The following is a 25,846-nucleotide window of genomic DNA, read 5'->3' as shown; positions in this document are numbered from 1 at the left end:
CATTAATACTTCCTCTCTCCCGATGTATATCACATCCAATAATTCACACTCCTCCTCCTTAAACACAATATCTGCATCGTCCCCCCCTTTTGTGAAGGATGATACAAAGTATTCATGAAGAACCATACCAACATGTTCCGCCCCTACTCGTGTATATCCATTTATTTATATAGAATTTCAAAAGGCCTGTGAACAAATAACATTTCATAGACTTGTTATCAGAAATGGAAGACATGGATTAATGTGACATTGATAGTGTGGATCTGACAGTGACTCAGGGACAGAAAGCAGAGAGAAGTGGTGAACAGTCATTGTTCAGACTGGAAGTGGAGGGGAGAATACAGTACTGTTTCTCAGGGTTCGATTCACTCCCCGTGATATCAAGAAACGATTGAAGGCATTGGATACTGCAAACGCTATGGGCCCTGCCAATATTCCGGAAATAGTACTGAAGACCTGTGCTCCAGAACTTGCCACGCCCCTAGCCAAGCTGTTCCAGTACAGCTGCAACACTGGCATCAACCTGGCAATGTGGAGAATTGCCCAGGTATGTCCTGCAGACAAAAAGCAGGACAAGTCCAACCCGGCCAATTACCGCCCCATCAGCCTACTCTCAATCATCAGTAAAGTGATGTAAGCTGTCATCAGCAGAGCTATCAAACAGCACTTGCTTAGCAATAACCTGCTCAGTGACGCTCAGTTTAGGTTCCGCTACAGCCACTCAGCTCCTGATCTCATTACCTCATTATCTCAAACCCTCAGCTGGCTGGAGTCATACCTAGTGCAAAGGAGGATGGTTGTGGTTTATGGAGGTCAATCATCTGAGCTCCAGGACATTACTGCAGGAGTTCCTCAGGGTAGTGTCCTGGACCCAATCATCTTCTGCTGCTTCATCAATGACCTACGTTCAATAATAAGGTCAGAAGTGGGGATGTTCGCTGATGATTGCACAATATTCAGCACCATTCCTGACTCCTCAGATACTGAAGCAGTCTGTGCAGAAATGCAGCAAGACCTGGACAATATCATGGCTTGGGCAGATAAGTGGCAAGTAACATTCGTGCCACACAAGTGCCAGGCAATGACCATCTCCAACAAGAGAGATTCTAACCATCTCCCCTTGATATTCAATGGCATAACCATCGCTGAATCCCCCACTATCAACATCCTAGGGGCTACCATTGACCAGAAACTGAACTGGAGTAGCCATATAAATACGGTGGCTACAAGAGCATGTCAGAGGCTAGCAATCCTGAGGCGAGTAACTCACCTCCTGATTCTCCAAAGCCTGTCCACCATCTACAAGGCACAAGTCAGGGGTGTGGTGGAATAGTGTCCACTCGCCTGAATGGGTGCAGCTCCAACAACACTCAAGGAGCTCGACACCATCCAGGACAAAGCAGCCCGCTTGATTGCCACCCCATCTACAAACATTCACTCCCTTCACCATCGACGCACAGTTGCAGCAGTGTGTACCATCTACAAGATGTACTGCAGCAATGCACCAAGGCTCCTTAGACAGCACCTTCCAAACCCGCGACCTCTACCAACTAGAAGGAGAAGGGCAGCAAATACATGGGAACATCACCACCTTCAAGTTCCCTTTCAAGTCACACACCGTCCTGAATTGGAACGCTATCGCCCTTCCTTCACTGTCGCTGTGTCAAAATCCCTTCCGAACAGCACTGTGGGTCCACCTACTCCAAATGGATTGTAGCGGTTGAAGAAGGCAGCTCACCACCACCTTCTCAAGGGCAACAAGGGCAATAAATGCTGGCCAAGCCAGTGAGGCCCAAATCCCATGAATGAATTGAAAAAAGAGCCAGTGCGTGGGACTAACTGGAAGATCTTCAAAAGGGCCAGCACTGACATGTTGGACCGAATGGCCTTCTTCAGTGCAATGTTATTCTATGTTTCTATGATTGTTCTTGCCTCTACTTTCCTAATATTCCTATCCTTTAAACAGGCGTTTGATAAAGTACCACATAACAGCCGTGTTACCAAATTAGAAACACATGGGATTAAAGGACCAATGACAGCAGTGGCTCAGTTTGTATCTCTCTCCCCTTTCACTCACAAGCTTCTAGGATCAAGTGTCTCTGCAGGACTTGATCACAAGAATCAAGGCTGACACTGCAGTGACATTACTGTGGGAGTATTGCACTGTCAGATGTACCGTCTGTCGAATGAAACATTAAACCAACATCTGCCCTCTCGGGTGGATGTTAAAGATCTGATCATTATCACATTGCTGCTTGTGGGATCTTGCTGTGCGGAAATATTCTGCCATCTTTCCTACATTACAATAGTGACTAGGGTTTAATAAGCACTCACTGATTGTAAATCGCTTTTGGACATGCAGTGGTCATGAAGGCGCTACATAAATTGAAGTTTTTTTTAAATTTACAATGGCAGCCTGCAGGGAATTAGTTAAGTGACAGAAAGCAGAGAGTAGTGGAGAATGGTTATTGTTCAGTCTGGAGGGAAGCACAGTGGGGTTCCCCAGGGTCACTGTTGGGATCACTGTTGCTGTATGTTAAAGCAATGGGCTTGTGTACAGAGGGGATAATGTCAAAGTTTTGAGATGGCACGAAACTCACAAATGTTAATAAGCAGTGTGAAGGAGAGTAACAGACTTCAGGAAGACAGAGATTGACTGGTGAAATGGGCAGGAACATGGCACATGTAATTTAACTCAGTGAAGTGTGAAGTGAGACATTTGGGTAGGAAGTATGTGGAGGAACAATATAAACTAAATGGTACCATTATAAACTGTGTGCAGGGTTAGAGAGAACTGGGGTGTACACACACAGATCTTTGAAGGTAACATGTAGTGTTCTTGGCTTTATACACTCAGCACAGAGTAATAAAATTCAGGAGGAAACGCTGATTTTTATAGATCATTGGTTAGGTCCCAGCTGGAGAATTGTGTCCAATTCTGGTCACCACACTTTGATAAGGACGTCAAGGACTTAGTGAAGATACAGAGCTGATTTACTAGAATGGTACCATGGATCTGGGAATTTAGTTACGTGGAGAGATTGGAAAAGCTGGGATTGTTCTCTTTAGAGCAGTGAAAGGTAAGGGGAGATTTCAAATAGAATTCAAAATCATGAAGTGTTTTGATAGGGTAATTAATGTGAAACTGTTCCCAGTGTATGAAAGTTTAGTATTACTAAGACACAGATTGAAGATAATTGACAAAGAACCAGAGGTGAAATGCGAAGAGTTTTCTTACACAGCAAGTTGTTGGGATCTGGAATTCACAGCCTGAAAACATGGTGGAAGCAGATTCAATAAGATCTTTCAAAAGGGAATTTAACAAATACTTGAAAAGGAAAAAGAAAATAAACAGGAATCTGGGGAAAGAGGAGGGGAGAGGAACGAATTAAACAGCTGTTTCAAAGAGACAGCACTGAGACAAAGGGCCGAATAACCTCCTTCTATGCTGCATCAATCTCTGATTCTATGAACAAGTGACAGAGAGTGAAGAGAGAGGGAGAAAGATAGAGAGAGAGAGAGAAACAGTGTGAAAGAGGGAAAGGGAAATAGAAAGAGCAAGAACATCGGGTTTGCATCACTTTTTGGGCAGAGGGGTCATGATCTTCCCGTACCCGTTCCTATTCTGACAGGTGACATACAAACGTCCTGCTGCCTCCACATTTCCACGAATTCTACATGTCCCTGAGGGTGACTGCGCTGCTGTCTGTCTGCACGCTGAAGAGGGACCTGACTGTGTGTGGGTCTGGCAGATGTTTGCCAGGATTCCGCTCTTAAAGGTAGTCTGTCCCTCGAAAGGGAGGTGGCACTGAATCACAGGAGCCTGCTGCTGCTGACTGTGAATGCTGCAATTGTAGACATGGTAAATGGGATACTAGGACAGAGAGAGGGCGCTGCGGCTCACGAATGTAGTGCTGGAGGCCTTAGTCATGGTGGGTGACAGGAGGAGAGAGGCCATGCTTCTGTGGGGTGGGGTGGAGACCCTCAAGGAACGCCCTCCGAAGGGAATGGGAGCAGGTGATCAGGGAGGTCAATGCAAGAAGCATGGCCCCGACGACCTGGCAGAAGACCCAGAAGACGTTTAATGAGCTCACACTGGCGGTCAATGTCAGTGAATTCATCTCCGAATGGCATCTCCTACCCCCAACATCACCAACCTCTCCCACTGCTCAATGTACCACACCCCCATCACTCACCCATCAGCAGTCCCTAACACTCAGGGCTCACACCTCACAATCACATACTCCACCTCACCCTCCACACATTCCACTGATACCAGATTCACACCCACCCTCCACATACCTCCAGCTATTCAACTATGGCAGGCACATCACACAAACACAGTGCAATACAATCACTGGCATTTTGACCTCCCTCTTACTGGACAAGGTGGCCCATAATCACAGGGAGCAGCAGTGATCCAGCGAGGAGCAGACATTCCTTCACCCCTGAGCCTGAGGGAGGAGATGATTCTCCACATCATGGGATGGCTGTGACAGAGGCCGTAGCATTCGGCATCAGCGAGAGCATTCAGGATGATGTTATGTTCCTGCCTTATGTCCCTACTTAACTCTCACCTCCCCCTCATCCTGCTCTCTGGGATGATGTACAAGCTGCAGATGGTGGGACCATGGATGTCACTGTCGTGTATATGTGAGGTTGAGTAATTTGAGGAGAGCACGTCAAGAAGAATCAGCAGGTAGCACAGGAGACTCCTGACTGCATCTCATTCTCCAACCAGTATTCAATACTGATGGTTCATCTGGGGACTGCAGCCACAGGCAAGGCCATGGTACCAGGGCTGTCTCAGCTGTACTGGTGCGGGGCGGGGGGGGGGGGGGGGGGGGCGGGGTTACAGGGAAGACTGGAAAGTTGATAGTGATAGGAAATTCGATAGATAATGGTTTCTGAAACCGCAGATGTGTATCCAGGATGGTGTGTTCCCTCCCTGGTGTCAGGGTCAAGGATATCACTCCAGCGGCTACAGAGCATCCTGAAGGTGGAGGGTGAACAGCCAGCAGTCGTGGTCCACATCAGAAGCAACGACAGAGGCAGAAAGAGGGAGGTTGTCCTGCAGTCAGAATTCAGGGAGCTGGGAAAGAAGTTAGCAAGCAGGACTTCAAAGTCGTAATCTCCGGATTACTCTCAGTACACCATGCGAGTGAGTAGAGACATAGGTGGATGGCACAGATGGATGTGTGGCTGGAAGGATGCTGCAGAAGCGGGGAGGTTGAGATTCCTGGACACTGGGACCAATTATGGAGAATGTGGTATCTGTACAGGCTGGACGATTTACACCTGAACAGAGCTGGAACTAATTCCCTTGTGGGGCGATTTGTTAGTGCTATTGGCGAGGGTTTAAACTACATTGTCAGGGGTGTGGGAACCAGGAGTAAACATCAGAGAGTAATTCCAAGGTGCACAGAATAGGGGAAGAGTTGGATAGCACTATAGCAGGGTTCAGAATGTTATTAGGTGGGATCAGAGAATGGGAGAAAGTAATAACATTTACGTGAAGGTTAATGTGCATGTATGTGAAAGCATGGAGTGTGGTGAATAAGCTGTACTGCGGGAGGACACCTCGGAGGGGTCATGCAGCGAGGCAATATGGGTAGAGCTCAGGAATAGGAAGGGTGCATTCACGATGCTGGGGAATTACTACAGGCCTCCCAATAGCCAGCAGGCGACAGAGGAGCAGATAGGTAGACATATTTTGTAAAGGTGTAAAGGTGTAAAGGCAACAGGGTTGTTGTGGTGGATGATTTTAACTTTCCTTATGTTGACTGGGACTCACTTAGTGCTAGGGGCTTGGATGGGGCAGAATTTGTAAGGGGCATCCAGGAGCGCTTCTTCAAACAATATGCAGATCGGCCAACGAGATTGGGACCGTACTGGACCTGGTATTGGGGAAAGAGCCCGGCCAGGTGATCGAAGTCTCCGTAGGGGAGTATTTCGGGATCAGTGACCATAATTCCATAAGGTTTAAGGTACTTGTAGATAAGGATAAGAGTAGTCCTCGGGTGAAGGTGCTAAATTGGGGGAAGGCTAATTATAACAATATTAGGGAGGATCTGAAGAATTAGATTGCGGGCGGCTGTTTGAGGGTAAATCAACATCTGACATGTGGGAGTCTTTCAAACGTCAGTTGATTAGAATCCAGGACCGCCATGTTCCTGTGAGGAAGAAAGACATGCTTGGCAAGTTTCGGGAACCATGGATAACGTGGGATATTGTGAGCCTTGTCAAAAAAAAAGGAAGCATTCATAAGGGCTAGATGGCTGGGAACAGACAAAGCCCTTGAGGAATATAAAGAAAGTCGGAAGGAACAAAGCAAGGAGTCAGGAGGGCTAAAAGAGGTTATGAAAAGTCATTGGCAAACAGGATGAAGAAAAATCCCAAGGCTTTTTATCCGTATATAAAGAACAAGAGGGTAGCCAGGGAAAGGGTTGGCCCACTCAAGGACAGAGGAGGGAATCTATGCGTGGATCCAGAGGAAATGGGCGTGGTGCTAAATGAATACTTTGCCTCAGTATTCACCCAAGAGAAGGACTGGATAGATGATGAGTATAGAGAAGGGAGTGTACATAGTCTGGGTTATGTCGATATCTTAAAGGAGGAGGTGTTGGGCGTCTTGGAAAAGATTAAGGTAGATAAGTCCCCAGGGCCTGATGGGATCTACCCTAGAATACGTAGGGAGGCAAGGGAGGAAATTGCTGGGGCCTTGACAGGAATCTTTGTATCCTCATTGGCTACAGATGAGGTCCCAGAGGACTGGAGAATAGCCAATGATATTCCTTTGTTTAAGAAGGGTAGCAAGGATAATCCAGGAAATTATAGGCCGGTGAGCCTTACGTCAGTGGTAGGGAAATTACTGGAGAGGATTCTTCGGTACAGGATTTACTCCCATTTGGAAACAAATGGACTTTATTAGCGAGAGGCAGCATGGTCTTGTGAAGGGAAGGTCGTGCCTCACTAACTTGACTGAGTTTTTTGAGGAAGTGACAAAGATGATTGTTGAAGGAAGGGCAGTGGATGTTGTCTATATGGACTTCTGTAAAGCCTTTGAAAAGGTCCCTCATGGCAGACTGATACAAAAGGGATCAGAGGTGAGTTGGCAAGATGGATGCAGAACTGACTCGGTCATAGAGGACAGAGGGTAGCATTGGAAGGGTGCTTTTCTGAATGGAGGGCTGTGACAAGTGGTGTTCCGCAGGGATTAGTGCTAGGACCTTTGCTGTTTGTAGTATATATAAATGATTTGGAGGAAAATGTAGCTGGTCTGATTAGTAAGTTTGCGGATGACACAAAGATTGGTGGAGTTGCGGATAATGATGAGGATTGTCAGAGGATACAGCAGGATATAGACCAGTTGGAGACTCGGGTGGAGAAATGGCAGATGGAGTTTAATCCGGAGCAATATGAGGTAATGCATTTTGGAAGATCTAATACAGGTGGGAAGTATACAGTAAATTACAGACCCCTTAGGAGTATTGACAGGCAGAGAGATCTGGGTGGACAGGTCCACAGGACACTGAAAGTGGCAACGCAGTTGGATAAGGTAGTCAAGAAGGCATACGGCATACTTATCATCATCAGTCGGGGCGTAGAATATAAAAATTGGCAAGTCATGCTGCAGCTGTACAAAACCTTAGTTATGCCACACTTGGAATATTGCGTGCAATTCTGGTCGCCACACTACCAGAAGGATGTGGAGGCTTTGGAGAGGGTACAGAAAAGGTTTACCAGGATGCTGCCTGGTCTGGAGGGCATTAGCTACGAGGAGAGGTTGGAAAAACTCGGATTGTTTTCACAGGAACGACGGATGTGGAGGGGCAACATGATAGAGGCTTACATAATTATGAGTGGCAAGGACAGAGTGGATAGTCAGAAGCTTTTTCCCAGGGTGGAAGAGTCAGTTACTAGGGGACATAGGTTTAAGGTACAAGGGGCAAAGTTTATAGGGGATGTGCGAGGCAGGTTTTTTACACAGGGGTGAGTGCCTGGAACTTGCTGCCAGGGGAGGTGGTGGAAGCAGGTACGATAGCGACGTTTAAGAGGCATCTTGACAAATACATGAATAGGATGGGAATAGAGGGATATGGACCCCGGAAGTGATGAAGGTTTTAGTTTAAACAGAGATCAAGATCGGCGCAGGCTTGGAAGGCCGAATGGCCCGTTTCTGTGCTGTACTGTTCTTTGTTGTTTGTTTTGGACAAGAGATGCAGGAGGAATATGTGGAAACTTCTTTGACACAGCGGGTATTAATGATCTGGAACTCACTGATCACAAGTGTGGTGGAAGCAGAGACAACCAATGATTTCAAGAGAGAGTTCGTGGACACTTGACACAGTGGCGCAGTGGTTAGCACCGCAGCCTCACAGCTCCAGGGACCCGGGTTCGATTCTGGGTACTGCCTGTGTGGAGTTTGCAAGTTCTCCCTGTGTCTGCGTGGGTTTCCTCCGGGTGCTCCGGTTTCCTCCCACATGCCAAAGACTTGCAGGTTGGTAGGTAAATTGGCCATTGTAAATTGCCCCTATACTAGGTAGGGAGATATAGGGACAGGTGGGGATGTGGTAGGAATAAGGGATTAGTGTAGGATTAGTATAAATGGGTGGTTGATTGTCGGCACAGACTCGGTGGGCCGAAGGGCCTGTTTCAGTGCTGTATCTCTAAACTAAACTAAATGAATTTACTACAGTGATTGAGAGGGGGAGTGGGACTGACTGGATTGCTCCATGGAGAGCCAGTGTGGACTCGATGGGACAAATGGCCTCCTTCTGTTACATAAATGACTCTATCACTCTCTGTGAATCTATGTTTAATATGTCTCATCCTCCTGCCTATTTCAATGAAACTGAGACATTAACAGCCACTGACAACTCCGTCCTCACCCTGCTGTGAGGCTCCAGGTCGTGTTACAGGAGCTAACACGTCTCTATGACCACCTCCTTATTGAATCAGAGTCACCTCACACACTGCTCCTGGGTTAGGTTCCGGTAGGAATAGTGCTCTTGGAAAACCCGGGGTGGGTAGAGCAGAGCCCCCTCCTCCTCCCTCTTTTCAGAGCTTCCCTGGATGCCTGGTCCTTTTAAATAACACTGGAGGGGGTTCCTCGTGCTGCTGAATGTATGTTCAGCTGTGAGTGACTAATACAGACGGTCAGTGGACATGCACAGACCAAGTTTCAAAGATGTATATCAAAGCTGCTGGAATGGCTGATAGACACCATACTCAGGCCCCTCTTCACACTACCTGCACATGCTTGGTGAACCGGGGCTAGACCCCTGCCCAGCATGGAGCACTGGAAGTGACTGGCAGCTCTGCTGTTACCATTTTATGGATACAAGCTTTTATGGCGTTGGGCCTAGTGGTGCTCGACAGCTGAAAAGCATGGCTCGGGGTAGAAACAGAGAGAACGACCATAGGATTGTATGTATTAGGAGCAGAAGTAGGCCATTCAGCCCATTTATTAAGATCATGGCTGATATGTTTGTGTTTCCATCTACCCCTGATAACCTTTGATTCTCTTGCCTAACAAGAATCCATCTACCTCAACCTTAAAATTATTCAATGAACCCGCCTTCACCACCTTCAGAGGCAGAATGTTCCAAAGTCACCTGACCCTCTGAGAGAGAAAAATAAATCTCCTCATCTCTGCCCAAAAAGTGCGACCCTTAATTTTCAAACCGTGCCTTTTCAAGCAGTTATTTAAAGGGGGAAATGGAGAAATGACTTTCAGGCAAAAGACTTGTAGGAATGTAGGAATGTGTAGGGGAATGGGACTAATTGGAGGGGTGAGGCCATGGAGAGATTCAAACACAAGAATGAGAATATTAAACTTAAGGTGCTGCCAGCGTGGCAAAAAGGCAGGGCTGAAAGGAGTTTCTTAAAGGATAAAAGCGAGGTGGAGAGGTGGAGCTGTAAAGGGAGGATATTCCAGAGCTGGGGCCGAGGCAACTGAAGGTGTGGCCACAAATGGTAGAGTAATTAAAATCAGGGATGCACAAGAGCCCAGAATTAGAGGAGCAGAGATATCTCGGAGGACTGTGGGGCTGGAGGAGACTTCAGAGATAGTAGGGAGCAAGGCCATGAAGGGATTTGAAAACATGGTTGAGAATTTTAAAATCAAGACTGACTGCTTGACTGTGAACTGATGTAGGTCAGTGATTGGGGAATGGGACTTGTTTTGAGTTAAAACACAGGCAGCAGAGATTTAAATGACCTCAAGTTTACAGATAGTAGAATGTGGTAGAATGAATAGGAACAGTCTAGTCTACAGGTAATGAAAGAATGTGTGAGAGCTTCAGCAGCAGATGAGTTGAGACAGGGGTGAAGTCGGGAAATGTTATTGAGGTGGAAGTAGGTGGTCATAGTGATGGCACGAATATAAGGTTGGAAGCTCATTTTGTGGTCGAATGTCACAGAATCACAGAATTGTTACAGCACAGAAGGTGGCCATTCAGTCCATCGTGTCTGCACTGGCTCTCCAAAAGAGCAATTCCTCTAGTGTCGCTCCCCTGCCTTCTCCCTGTAACTCTGTACAATCTTCCTTTTCAGACAGCTATCCAATTTCTTCCTGAATGCCTCGATTGAATCTGCCTCCACCACACTCTCAGGCAGTGCATTCCAGACCTTAACCACTCGCTGTGTGAAAAAGTTTTCCTCATGTCACTGCTGCTTCTTTTACCAATTACCTTCATTCTTTGCCTTCTCGTTGTCGATCCTTTCAGGAATGGGAACAGTTTTCCCTATCCACTCTGTCCAGACAGCTCATAATTTTGAATAGCTTTTCAAAATCTCCTCTCAGCTTTCTCTTCTCTAAGGAAAATGTTCCAACTTCTCCAGTCTATCTTCATAACTGATATTCTTCATCACTGGAACCATTCTTCTGAATGTTTTTTCACACTCTCCAATGTCTTCACGTTCTCTGAAGTGTGGCGCCCAGAACTAGACGTAATACTGCAGCTGAGGCTGAACTAGTGTCTTATACAAGTTCAAAATAACCTCCTTGCTCTTGTATTCCATGCTGCTGTTAATAAAGCCCAGGATTCTGTATGCTTTATTAACCGCTCTCTCTGAACCTGTTCTGCTACCTTCAATGACCTACGCACATATGCACCCAGGTCCCTCTGCTCCTGCACCGCCTTTAGAATTGTACCCTTTATTCTGTATTGTCTCTCCATGTTCTTCCTACCAAGATGAATCACTTCACATTTCTCCACATTGAACTTCATCTGCCACCTGTCTGCTCATTCAACCAGCTTGTCTATGTCTTTTTGAAGTTATATACTATCCTCCTCTCAGTTCACAATGCTTCCAAGTTTCGTATTATTTGCAAAATTTAAAAATGTTCCCTGTACACCAAGGTCTAGGTCATTAATATATATCAGGAAGAGAAAGGGTCCCAACACTGATTCCTGGGGAACTCCACTACAAATCTTAAATAAAAACAGAAAGTGCTGGAAATACTCAGCAGGTCTGGCAGCATCTGGGGAGAGAGAAAAGCAGAGTTAACGTTTCACATCTGTGACGGTTCATCAGAACTGCCAAGGTTAGAAATGTAATAGTTTTTAATTAAATAAAGCAGGGGTGGGGAAAAAGAGAACTAAAGGGGTGTTGATGGAACAGAGGGTCTGAGAGATTTACTGACGTGGAGGTCATGGAGCAAAGGCAAAGAGAGTGTGCTTGTGGTGTGGTGAAAGACAAAGCGTTAGTGCAGAGAGGGTATTAAATGATAGAATAATGAACAGCCCTAGCTAAAAGCACCAACATAAAAAATCCCAGTTTAAGACTGGGACATGGTAAAAAAACTGATCAAACATTTAACAATAAAATGGGCCAGTCATGCTCTGAAATTATCGAACTCAATATTCAGTCCGGAAGTCTGTAGAGTGCCTAATCGGACAACGAGGTGCTGTCCTCGAGCTGGCGTTGATGTTCACTGGAACACCACAGCAGGTCAAACACAGATTGGGTGAGCGCTTTGTGGAACACCTCCGCTCAGTCCCAAAGCATGATCCCGAGCTTCCACTCGCTTGTCATTTCAACACCCTCCATCCCCACCACTGCTCTAATGCCCACATTTATGGCCTCGTGTTTACAGCCCCACACCTGCTTTACTTGCTTAAAACCTATTACATTTCTAACCTTTGCCAGTTCTGATGAAAAATCACAAACCTGGAACATTAACTCTGCTTCTCTCTCCATACATACTTCCTGACCTGCTGAGTATTTCCAGCACTTGCTGTTTTTATTAACTCTGCTTCTCTCTCCACAGATGTTGCCAGACTTGCCGAGTATTTCCAGTACGTTTTGTTTTTATTTCAGATTTCCAGCATCGGCAGCATTTTGTTTTGATTCCACTACAAACACTTCTCCAGCCCGAAAAGCATCCATTAATCACTTCTCTCTGTTCCCTGTCAGTCAACCAATTTAGTTTCATGTTGCTACTGTCATTTCTAGTTGATGAGCCATAACTTTGCTCACAAGTCTGTTGTGTGACACTTTATCAAATGTCTTTTGGAATTCCATTTACACCGCATTAACAACATTGCCCTCATCAAGCTTCCTTTATACCTCTTCAAATAACTCCAGCAAGTTCGTTAAACACCATTTTCACTGAACAAATCCATGTTGATTTTCCTTAATTAACCCACATTTGTGCATCTGCCTATTAATGTTCTCCCGAACATGACACTAAGGTTGTAAACAGACTGTCTGAATCTCAGAATGTTACCAGGGAGAGAAATGGAAGTAAAAGCAAGGGAACAGAGTTGGAGTGGGGCAGTAAAAACAATAGTTTCAGTCTTCCAAATATTTAATTGGAGGAAATTTCTGCTCATCCAGTACTGGATGTCGGAGAAGCAGTCTGATAATTTAACAACAGTGGAGGACTGGAGCGAGATGGTGGTGAGGTAAACTTGATGGAGTTCTTTGATAAAACAATGGAGATGGTTGATGAGGGTGGTGTGATTGAAGTTATAGATATGGACTTTCACAAGGTGTTTGTTCAAGTGGAATTCCATAGACAGATTAGGAAAACTGAACCCATGGATTAATGGGACAGTGACTGTGTGGATATAACATTAGCTAATGAACAGTAAACAGAGAGAAGTGGTGAATGGTTGTTGTTCAGACTGGATGGGAGTATACAGTGGTGTTCCCCAGGGCTTGGTATTAGGACCACTGCTCTTTTTGCTCTTGGAAAACCCGGGTTGGGTAGGACAGAGCCTTCTCCTCCTCCCTCTTTACAGAGCTTCCCCTCTCTGTAGCCTCTGCTCCATTTGTTGGTCGTGTTACAGGCCCAGAGACACTGTAACTACAGTCCCCATACCTCATCCAGTGTTGGGTCACCAAATCCTCTGTCCTCCCTGAATGTCTGCAGCAGCTCACAACACAACCTCCAGAAAACCATCCACAGCACCTCCACTAACTTTACAATCGCAGAAGTAAGTCAAAAGCCCCTCACCTGTAAGTTGGATGCCTGGTCATTTTAAATAACACTGGAGGGTTGCTGAATGTCCGTGCAGCTCAGAGTGACTAACACAGGTTGACATGTGGACATGCACAGACCAAGTTTCAAATACGTACATCAAAGCTACCGGAATGGCTGATTGGCACCATATTCAGGCCCCTCCTCACACTACAGACACACACACGTTCCACCCACGCTAGCACCCCGGCCAGCCTGGGTGTCCTGTACAATGTGCTGGATGTGACCGGCTGTGCAGCTCACACCATTTTATGGATTTTAACTTCCACAGCACAAGTGGAGCTGGAGAGATGAAATGTGTGGTCAGGGAGAGAGACAGAAGGAAAGCAAGTCACTTTAAAAAAGGAATTAAAAGGAGACTTTAAGATGAACAAGTTTCAGGAATATTGGAAATGGACAGGGGATTGAGATAATCAGAGGGGTGAGGGCATGAGGGATTTGATCATACTAGTGAGAATATTCAAATTGAGGTGTTACTGGACATAGGAACATGGGACTCAGGAGCACGACTAGGCCATTCGGCCCTTTGAGCCTGCTCCACCATTCGATAAGATCATGGCTTAATATGGCTGAACTCTTATTGTTGTACTGTATCCCTTAGATCCAGTCTCCTCCACAAGAGGAAACAAGTCCACTATCAAGTCCGCTCAGGATATTCCATGTTTCACTCAGATCACCTCTTATTCTTTCATAATCCAATAGCACAACCTGTTCAACCTTTTTTCATAAAATAAACCGTTCAATCGCTCAATGAATCAAGTGAACTTTGTCTTACCGGCTTCTAACGCAATTGTATCATGTTTATCAAATAAGAAGACCAAAACTGTACACAGTACACCTGATGAGTTCTCACTATAGCCCTGCACAGCTGCAGTAAAACGTCCCCACTTTTATACATGATTCCCTTTGCAATAAACACTAACATTCCATTTGCCTTCCTAATCACTTGCTGTCCCTGTATACTAACTCTTTCTGGTTCATGTACCAGGACACTCAGATCCCACTGTACCACCGAGTTCTGCTTTCTCTCTACATTTAAATAGTATATTGCTTTTCTAGTCTTCCTGCCAAAGTAGACACGGTCACATTTTATCACATTATAACCCATCTGCCAAATTTTTGCCAATCTCACTTAAGCTATTTATATGCCTTTGTAAACTCTTTGCTTCCTCTTGACGACTTATTTTCCTTCCCATCTTGTTTTCATCGGCACATTTAGCTACCACACATTCTATCCCTGCACCCAGGTCATTGATATGGATTGTAAATAGTTGATGCCCCAGCACTGATTCCTGTAGTTACTGATTTCCCACGCAAAAAAGACCCATTTATCCCTAGTCTCTCTTTCCTTTTAGCTATCCGATCCTTTATCCATGCCAATATGTAACCCCCTCTACGTGCCTTTTGGAAATCCAAGTACACCACATCTACAGGTGCCCCTTTATCCACCTTGCTTGTAACTTCCTCAAAGAGCTCTAATAAATAATTTACATATGATTTCCCTTTCACAAAACCATGTTGATTCTGTCTGGTCCCATAATGATTTTCTAGGTATGCTGTTATAACCTCCTTATTCATGGATTCCAGCAACTCCCTATGACAAATATTAGGCTAACTGCCCTATAGGTTCCTGTTTTCTGTCTCCCTCCTTTGTTGAATAAATGTGTTACATTTTCTATTTTCCAATCCGCTGGGATCCATCCAGAATCTAAGGAATTTTGGAAGATTATAATCAATGCCTCCACTATCTCTGCAGCCACATACTTTAATGCCCTTGGATGCAGGCCATCTGATCCTGGGGACTTGTCATACGAGCATACAAACATACGAATTAGGAGCAGGAGTAAGCCACTTGGCCCCTCGAGCCTGCTCCGCCATTCATTAACTTCATGGCTGATCTGATTGTAACCTCAATCCACATTCCCGCCTTCCCCCAATAACCAATCACCCACTTGCTTATCAAGAATCTATCCACCTCTGCTTTAAAAATATTCAAAGACTCTGTTTCCACTGCCTTTTGAGGAAACGAGTTTCAAAGACTCACGACCCACTGAAAAAAAAAGTTCTCCTCCTTTCTGTCTTAAATGGGCGACCCCTTACTTTTCAACAGTGACCCCTAGTTCTGGATTCTCCCACAAGGGGAAACATCCTTTCCACATCCACCCTGTCAAGAACCCTCAGTATCATATATGTTTCAATCAAGTCGCCTCTTGCTCTTCTAAACTCCAGTGGATACAAGCCTAGCCTTTCCGACCTTTTCTCATAAGACAACCTGCCCATTCAAGGAATTGGTCTGGACAACCTTCTCTGAATGCTTCCAATACATTTACATCCTTCCTTAAATAAGGAAACCAATACTTTACACAGTACTACATATATTGTCTCACCAATGTCCTGTATAACTGTAGCATAACCTCCCTACTTTTATGTTCAATTCCCATTCCAATAAATGATATCATTCTATTAGCTTTCCTAATTACTTGCTGAAACTGCATACTAACCTTTTGTTATTCATGCACTAGGGCACCCTGATCGCTCCGCATCTCAGAGCTCTGCAATCTCTCACGATAGAAATATGCTTCTTTTCTACCTGCCAAAAAGGACAATTTCACATTTTCCCACATTATACTCCATTTATCAGATCTTTTCCCACTTACTTAACCGATCTATATCCCTTTTCAGCCTCCTTATGTCTTATTCACAAGTTACTTTCCTACCTATCGTTGTGTCATCAGCAAATTTAGCAACCATACATTCAGTCCCTTCATCCAAGTCATTTATATAAATTGTAAAAAGTTGAGACCCCAGCACATATTACTGTGGCAAACCACTCGTCACATCTTTCCAAGCAGAAAATGGCCCATTTATGCCTAGTCTCCGTTTCCTGTCAATCCTCCTTCCATGCCAATATTTTACCCCTACAGCATGAGCTTTTATTTTGCACAATAACCTTTGACGTGGCACCTTATTAATGGCCTTCTGGAAATCTAAGTACAGTACATCCATCAATTGCCCCTTATCCACAGCACATGTTACTTCTTCAAAGACCTGCAATAAATTGTTTAAACATGATTTTCCTTTCACAAACTCATGTTGATTCTGCCGGATTACCTTGATCTTTTTAAATGCCCTGCTACATCATCTTTAATAATAGCTTCCAACATTTTACCTAAGACAGATGTTAAACTAACTGGCCTGTAGTTTCCTGCTTTCTGTCTCTCTTACTTTTTGAATAAAGGAGTTACATTCACTATATTCAATCTAACAGAACCTTCCCCGAATCTAGAGAATTTTGGAAAATTAAAACTAATGCATCAACTATCTCACTCGCCACTATCTTTTAACACCCCAGAATGAAGCCCATCAGGACGTCGGAACTTGTCAGCCCGCAGCTCCATCTACTTGCTCAGTACCACTTCCCTGGTTATTGGAATTTTCTTGAGTTCCTCCCTCCCTTCCATTTCCTGGCTTACTGCTAATACTGGGATGTTACTTGTATTCTCTATAGTGAAGACTGAAGCATAATTCATGTTCAATTCACCTGTTATATCCTTATTATTCATTATTAATTCCCCAGACTCACATTCTATAGGACCAACGCTCACGTTGTTAACTCTTCTTTAAATATTTGGAACCTCTTACTATCTGTCTTTTTTATTTCTTGCCTGTTTTCTCTCGTATTCTAATTTTTACCTCCTTATTAATCTTTAACTGTTCTTTGCTGCTGTTTATAATCTGCCCAATCTTCTGACCTGCCACTGATTTTTGCATAATTATATGCTTTTTCTTTAAGTTTAATACTATCTTTAACAATTTCAGTTCACCAAGGATGGCGGGTCCTGTCAGACTTTAGGTGTAATAGCTTTCCCAGTACCTTTTCCCTGGTGAGGGTGATTATTTGAAGTTCCTATCTCCCTTTTTGCCTCTTGATTTAGTATCTTTGGAAGGTTTTCTAAGTTTTCTAAAGTGAAAACAGGCACAAAATATCTGGTCAACCCCTCCTCCATGTCCTTGTTTCTTATGATTAATTCCCCAAACTCACTCTCTAGAAGACTAACACTAACTTTAGTTACTCTTTTCCTTTTTAAATACTTGTAGAAACTCTTACTCTCTGTTTATATTGCTAGGTAGCTTTCTCCCACATTATACTTTTACACTCTTATTTTCTTTAGTCATTCGTTGCTGGTTCTTAAAATCTGTCCAATCTTCTCACCTACCACTAATATTTGCAGAATTGTACAGTGTTTCTTTCAATTTAATATTGTCCTTAACTTCCCTATTTAATCACGTATGATGCAACCTCCTCCAAGAGGCTTTCTTTCTCACTGAGATATATATTTGCTGAGAGTTTCTAAGCATCTCCTTAAAAGTCAGCCACTGCATCTGTACTGTTCTAACTTTTACTCTAGTTTCCCAGTTTACTTTACTTGAATATGCCTTCATATCCTTATAATTACCTTAATTTGGGTAAAGAAACACAGTCTTAGACCACAGTTTTCCCTTCAATCTGAACGTTGAAATTCTATCATGTTATGATCATTGTCGCCTAGAAGCTCCTTTACCATGAGGTTCTTGATTAATACTGTCTCACTGCACATTACCAGTTCCAGAACAGTCTGCTCCTGGTTGACTCTAGAACGTGTTGCTCTGAGGAATTTTCACGAATAAACTCTATGAGCTAATTTTCCAGGCTAACTTTGCCAATCTGATTTGCCCAATCTACGTGTAGATTAACGTGACCCATGATTATTGTAGTTATTGTAGTTATTATTACCCATGATTCTTACACACCCCATTTATTTCTTCCAGTATACTTTATTCTACAGAAACCAATGTAGGTCACTGAGCACAGGGATGTTGGGTGAATGAGACTTTGTGCGAGTTTAGATATGGATAGCAGAGTTTTGGATAGACTGTTGTCTATGGCAGTTTGTAACAGGGATGGTAACCAGGACAGCATTGGTATAGTAGATTTGACAAAGGCACAGATCAGAGTTTATGCAGCAAATGGGCTTACATGGAGGACGATATTATGGAGATGTTCGTTCTTAAGAACAGTAAAACAGTTAATCATAGAAGTAATAGCTGGATAGAGAGACTTACCAGGGACACCAATAGCGGCGAGGATGGGATAATAAAAGCATTGAGTCATCTTCAGTGCGAAATAGATCCGATCCGCTAATGTCATCCAAGAATAATCCACAGTAACATAGACAAACCAAAAGGATAAACTCCTGCCCATTGTTGCAACATTCCAATTTATTGTTCTGAGATTCTGACCCATTGTTGTAACATTCCAATCTATTGTTCTGAGATTCTGACCCATTGCTCTAACATTCCAATCTATTGTTCTCAGATTCTCATCTATCCTCTCTCTCACTGGAGCTGCTTTTCCCTGTTACTGCCGGCGGTGATGCTGCTGCTGACACTCTGAGATAACACATTGAAAGCAGCCTCTTATCAATAGAAGCGGGAAGCCCTCCAGTGACACAATTAAGGTCTATAGAGAACGACATTAATTACAGTCACTGAACAAACAGGTTCAATTAACCTCTTTCAATCCAACACCTTTTGTACCACAATAAAGTAGAGTATTTACCCGGTCTGGATGGGATGCATAAGACTTGCTGAGAGAAGGAATGGTGGAAACAGCAGAGGCACTGGCCAGAATCTTCCAATCCTCCTTGGATATGAGAGTGGCGACAAGGGACTGGAGTGTTGTATGTATCACACTGAGCCATATATGGAGATATTGGGTCAGATGACCAACAGTTTGGTGAAAGAGGTAGGTTTAAGGAGTATCTTAAATAAGGAAAGTGAGTGGCGAGGCAGAGAGGCAGAGAGGTGGAGCTCTGTAGGGAGAGTATTCCAGAGCTTGGCACCTAAACAACTGAAGGTGCAGCCTCCAATGGTGGAGTAATTCAAATCAGGTACACACAAGAGGCCAGAAAGAGAGGAATGCAGATATCTTTAAGGGTTGTGGGGTTGGAGGATATTACATATATAGGATGGAGGGCGATGCCATGGAGGGAAAACAAGGTGGAGAATTTTAAAATAAAGACATTGCTTAATCAGCAGTCAATGTCTGTCAGTGATAGGTGAACAGGGAGTTAGGACATGGGCAGCAGAATTTGTGGAGCACCTCAGGTTTACAGAGAGTAGATGTGGGAGATCAGCCAGGAGTGAGTTGGAATAATCACATTGAGAGGTGATGAGGCATGAATGAGGTTTCAGCAGCAGATGGGCTGAGACAGGGGTGAAGTCAGGCGATGTCACTGAGGTGAAAATATGTGGTTGTAATGATATCCTGAAAATGAGGTTAAAACTCATTTAGTGGTCAAATGTGACACCAAGGTTGCAAACAAACTGTCTGAATCTCAGACTGTTACCAGGGAGAGGGATGGGATCAATAGCAAGGGAACAGAGTTGGAGTGGGGAGTTAAAACAATGGCTTCAGTCTTCCCAATATTTAATTGGAGGAAATTTCTGCTCATCCAGTACTGGATGTTGGATAATCAGTCTGATAATTTAACAACAGTGAAGGAGTGGAGAGAGGTGGTGGTGAGGTAAACTTGATGGAGTTCTTTGATAAAACAATGGAGAGGGTTGATGAGGGTGGTGTGATTGAAGTTATAGATATGGACTTTCAAAAGGTGTTTGATCAATTGACATTCAATAGACAGGTTAGGAAAACTGAACACTATGGATTAAAGGGACAGTGACTGTGTGAATATAGCATTCGCTAATGAACAGTAAACAGAGAGAAGTGGTGAAAGGTTGCTGTTCAGACTAGATGTGAGTATACAGTGGTTTTCCCCAGGGCTCGGTATTAGGCCCAATGCTCTTTTTGCTCTTGGAAAACCCAGGGTGGGTAGGGCAGTGCCCCTTCCTCCTCCTTCTGTACAAAGCTTTCCCGATTTGCAGACTCTGCTCCATTTGTTGATCATGTTACAGACACAGAGACACTGTAACTACCGTCCCCATACCTCGTCCAGAGTTGGGTCACCAAATCCTCTGTCGTCCCTGAATGTCTGCAGCAGCTCACAACTCAACCTCCAGAAAACCATCTGCAGCACCTCCACTAACTTTACAATAGCAGAAGTAAGTCAAAACCCCACACCTGCAAGTTGGACGCCTGGTCCTTTTAAATAACACTAGAATGGGTTCCGTGTGCTGCTGAATATATGTTCAGCTGAGAGAGACTAACATAGGCGGTCAGTGGACATGCACAGACCAAGGTTCAAAGACGTACATCAAAGCTGCTGGAATGGCTGATTGACACCATATTCAGACCCTCCTCACACTACAGACACACACACGTTACACCCACACTAGCACCCCAGTCAGCCTGGGTGTCCTGTGCAATGTGCTGGATGTGACCAACAGTGCAGCTCACACCATTTTATGAATCCAAACTTCCACAGCACCAGGAATATTGGAAATTGACAGAGTATTGGGATAATCAGACGGATGAGTCCATGGAGGGATTTGATCACAGGAGGGAGAATAATAAAAATGAGGCGTTACTGGACCAAGAGCCAATGTAGATCAGTGAGCACAGGGATGTTGGGTGAACAGAATCTTGTGTAAATTAGAAGATGGCAGCAGTATTTTGGATGACCACAAGGTTGCAGTTGGTAGAATGTGGGAGACCAGCCAGGAGTGTGTTAGAATAGTCAAGTCTCATGTTAACAAAGGTATGGATGAGGGTTTCAGCAGCAGATGAGCTGAGCTCTATCTCTATCTCTCTATTTCTCTCCCTCTACTTCTCTCTTTGTCGCCCTCACTTGCTCTGTCCCGCACTCAGAATCTTATATGGTTCGATCAGGCCGCCTCTTACTCTTCCAAACGCCAGTGAATATAAGCCTAGCCTGTCCGACCTTTCCTAATATGACGGCCCGCCCATATTAGTCCAGTAAACATTCTCTAGACTGCTTCCAACGCATTTACATCCTTCCTTAAAGAAGAAGACCAATGGTGCACACAGCATGCCAGAAATGGTTTCACCAATGCCCTCCCTACTTCTGTATTCAATTCCGTTCACAATAAGTAATAAACTTATATTAACTTTCCTAATTACTTGTTGAACCTGCAGAGTAACCTTATGTAATTCATGCACCAGGGCACCCAGATCCCTCTGCATCTCAGAGCTCTGCAATCGCTCACCATTCAGACAATATGCTTTTTTTATTATTCCTGCCATATGGACAATTTCATATTTTCCCACATTCTACTCCATTTTCCAGATCTTTGCCTCTCACTCAACCTATCTATGTCCCTTTGTAGCCTCCTTATGTCCTCTTCACAACTTTGTGTCATTAACAGATTTATTAACCAGACCTTCGGTCCCTTCATCCAAGTCATGTATTAAAATTGCAAAACTTTAAGGCCCCTGCACTGATCCCTGTGGCACACCACTCGTTACAACCTGTCAACCAGAAAATGACCCATTGACGCCTACTCTCTATTTTCCTTTTAGCTAGCCAATTTTCTATCCTAGTCAATATGTTACCCTGTATAACATGAGCTTTTATTTTCCGCAATAACTCTTGATGTGGCACCATATCGAATGTATTCTGGTAATCTATGTACATGCATCCACCGGTTCCCCGTTATCCACCTCATATGTTACTTCTTCAGAGAACTTCAGTAAATTGGTTAAACATGATTTCCCTTTCACAAAACCATGTTGACTCTGTCTGATCACTTCGATTTTTTCCACGTGCCCGCCTATGACATATTTAATAATAGCTTCTAACATCCGATCCATAGCCAGAAAGCCTTTCTCATCTGTCACGGGTCGTATGTCTACTATGTCTATACAGATTTTAGAGAACATAGAACATAGAACAGTACAGCACAGTACAGGCCCTTCAGCCCACGATGCTGTGCCGAAGCTTTAACCTACTCTGATCAAACTAACTACCTACCCTTCATTCTACTGTTGTAGGGTATTCCCAAGCACAGAGGCATCTGCAGTAAATATCATACTGTTCAAATGTTATTTGAGTAAGTAGATGAATATAATCCTAGTGAATATATATATATATATATATATACTCTCATATATAAGTTGAAAGTGTAGCTACATATTGTGTAACAATATGGAGAATTGACCCGAGGCATTGTGGGACAAGTTACTTAGCTTGCAGTTTGAGCCTGGTACAGCACAGCACAGACACCGAGGGAGCCCCTCTTATCAATGTAACTGCAGACTGCACAGCACCCTCAGGAATGCAGGCCCAATTACAAGTGACAATTGGAAGTCTCAAGGATAATTGATGGGGCCTGAGATGATCAATGGTGATCAGGGGGCTTGCACGAGCTGATCATGTAGCCACATGATGCCTAATGAGTAATCTAATTGGTAATATGTGTAATGTATGGAATCAATAACCGTTCTGATTGGACCATGTCCAGCCGGGATGGGCTGAGTAACTGTATATCTGTTGTGGATTTCCCTTTTTTCGGTGGAGAGGCATCTGAACAGCCCAGTGACCTGCTCCCTGCCGGTGTAATAAACTGTTTGACATTGGAGCAGACCTGAGTGCCGAGTGATTCTTCTAGATTCATTCCCACTAGCAATTGGGGTAGTCGGCAGGATCAGGTGTAAGTCAGCTCTTCTATAACCCCGAAGGGGCCAAGGGGGGGTTGGCAGAAACCTGATCCCGAACTTGAGAACAGGATTCGGCGGTCGCTTGATGCCATCAGGAATACCGGGTGAGTATCCTGGGGCCGGGTGGTGTTTCGTGACCAACGAATGCCAAGTTTGTGAACAGGATCTGAACAATGGTCAAACGGTGGTAGTTAGTTTGTTAAGAGACATAGGCACTGTCAAGGAGGGTTTGGAATATATGTATGCGTATATATATCATAAGCTTGTTGTATGAAATACGGACAGACTTGTGACCCGACAGATAGCCAGGAGACGGTCTACTACAAGTTGCACTAGGTTAAAAGCAGACCTCTGAGAGTAGATTCGAACGGTTCTACATAAGGATGGCCAGTGAAAAAAGATGACGCTCGAGTGGGGACCGGAGGGGTCCATTAGCTGCCAGCTGGCAGTGAAAAAAAACGGAGAAAAGGTATTCACTAAGTTTATGGCAGAGGACTATGTTTTAGAGTTAAAACAAGTTACTGTATCTTTGATTCGAATGTGTGATTGTTGGAAGCGTCCACGACTGAATTGAATGTCTGGGTTGTGCAGCTTGTGTTCTGTGAAACTTGTGTTCTGTAGAACTGACTGTTGTTAACTCTTTGTTGTCTGTCTTTAATGTTGAAAGCATGAGTCTATTAAGTTGTTTGGAATTGAATGAGTGTGAAAAGTGATTGTTGAGTGTGTTCATTTCGATTTAAGATTGTGCACCCAGGAATGGGATATAAAATTGAATTATATGTTAAGTTAAAATTTTATTTTGATTTTAAAAGTTAGTTTTGTAACTGTGAAAAGGCAATGAACAATTTTCTAAAAGATAAGCTTCAGTCTTGAAGGTCTGAAGATGTTTGGCAGAAATCCAATTTGAAGTTTACAACTCCTGCTTTAATTGGAGTTCCAGTTTAAAATCTGTTCTATTTTTTTTTTTTTGGAGTTTAAATTAAAGACATGTTTTACTGACTGTTTTAAGTAGCAAATGTGAGGAATTGGATATTGGTTTTAAGGGAGGGAAGGATAAGCAAAGGAGATAATGGGAAAGATTAAAGTTTGTGTAAGGAGCTGGTGTTAAATCGTTTTGTTGTAAGAATGTTAAATAACTTTTTCTTTAGTTTTTGGTTTTATTACAGACATTTGAAAAGGCGTCTGAAGAACAAGAAAAATGATGTAATTTACCTATCTTTTTAAAAAAAGCACGTGCTATTCTGTTCTGTGTGTAGTTGATAAGTCTGAATTAAATTAATACTGTTAAGGATAATTGACCTGTTAAATTGAAAAAGAAACTGGAAATGTCATTTGCAACCACAATGAACTTTCAAGTTTAGCATGTCGAGTTTTGGGGGAGTCTTAAGTTCCAGACATAGGACTCACTCATGTAACATCGGCAGTTTAGATTTTTAAATATTTATTGCAGTGAATTGGAATTTGGAATAATCTTTGTTTTATAAAAAAAATCCTTGGATTAGAAATCTCTTACAAAGGATGCTAAAAGTTTGGAAACAATTCAAGTTTGATCGAAAATGCTGTCTTTCCTGATGGAGATGGTTTCCTTCGAAGTTGATAATGTTACTAAAGATTTTGTTGTTTGAAAATCCTAAGGATACCAAAAAACATTTAAAAGGGAGTTTAGTTCTTTTCCATTAAAACAAAAGGGTTACGTTAAGTGGCGCAGCGGAGAATGCTTTGCTCCGTCCCCTTGGAGACAAGCAAGAAATTAACCTTGCTGCAACTATCTTTATCAATGAGACAAAGTGATTGATTGAGAAGGAGAAATAGTTGCACGCACTTCTGTCTTTACTAAAATATGCAATATCACCAAGTCTGGGAATAAGAAATTGGAATCGATAAGCAAAATTAAATTGATATGATTGGTTATTTAAAGCATTCAAAGGGAAATTTACTGTTATTTGAATTTGGAATAATCTGAGATCATATTCGTTTATCTCTATTTGGGCCTTTAAATAATCTACGTGCAACTGCGTGCATTCAGGTACAGTGCCCATAACCGTGTCTTCCTGACATTCTGCATTCTAGTTGATGCTCATCTTTGTTTCACCTGCCTTCTAATATCACTTTCTACTTTATCTACCTGTTGCTACCAGCTTTACCTCCTTACAATTTGATCCTTCCTTTCAATTTCAACAGGAAACTGGATGGGTGCTTGAAGGAAGTGAACTTGCAGGGCTCTGGGGATAGAACCGAGAGGTAGGACTGACTGAATTGCTCCAGACCGAGTCGGCACTGTCTCGATGGACCGAATGGACATCTTCTGTTTGGTAGATGACTCTATGACTATCACTGTCGATGACTCCATTTTGTATACGGCGCCCGCCCCTTCCTGGAAAACTCCAGATACATACAAGTTCAATGAAAATGTGACCTTAACAGCCACTGACAGCTCCGTTCTCACCCTGATCTGAGGCTCCAGGTCGTGTTGCAGGAGGTGACACAGCTCTGTGACCATCTCCCTATTGAATCAGAGTCACCTCACACACTGCTCCTGGGTTAGGTGTAGGTAGGAAAAGTGCTCTTGGAAAACCCGGGGTAGGTAGGGACGAGCCCCCTCCTCCTCCTTCTTTACAGAGCTTCCCCTCTCTGCGCCTCTGCTCCATTTGTTGGTGATGTGACAGATCCACAGACACTGTAACTGCAGTCCCCAGACCTCGTCCAGAGTTGGGTCACCAACAGCCGCTGTTCTCCCT

The sequence above is a fragment of the Heterodontus francisci genome, unplaced genomic scaffold, assembly GCF_036365525.1.
Source record: "Heterodontus francisci isolate sHetFra1 unplaced genomic scaffold, sHetFra1.hap1 HAP1_SCAFFOLD_231, whole genome shotgun sequence".
Taxonomy (NCBI): Eukaryota; Metazoa; Chordata; class Chondrichthyes; order Heterodontiformes; family Heterodontidae; genus Heterodontus; species Heterodontus francisci.
Note: the sequence above shows the minus strand (reverse complement) of the source record.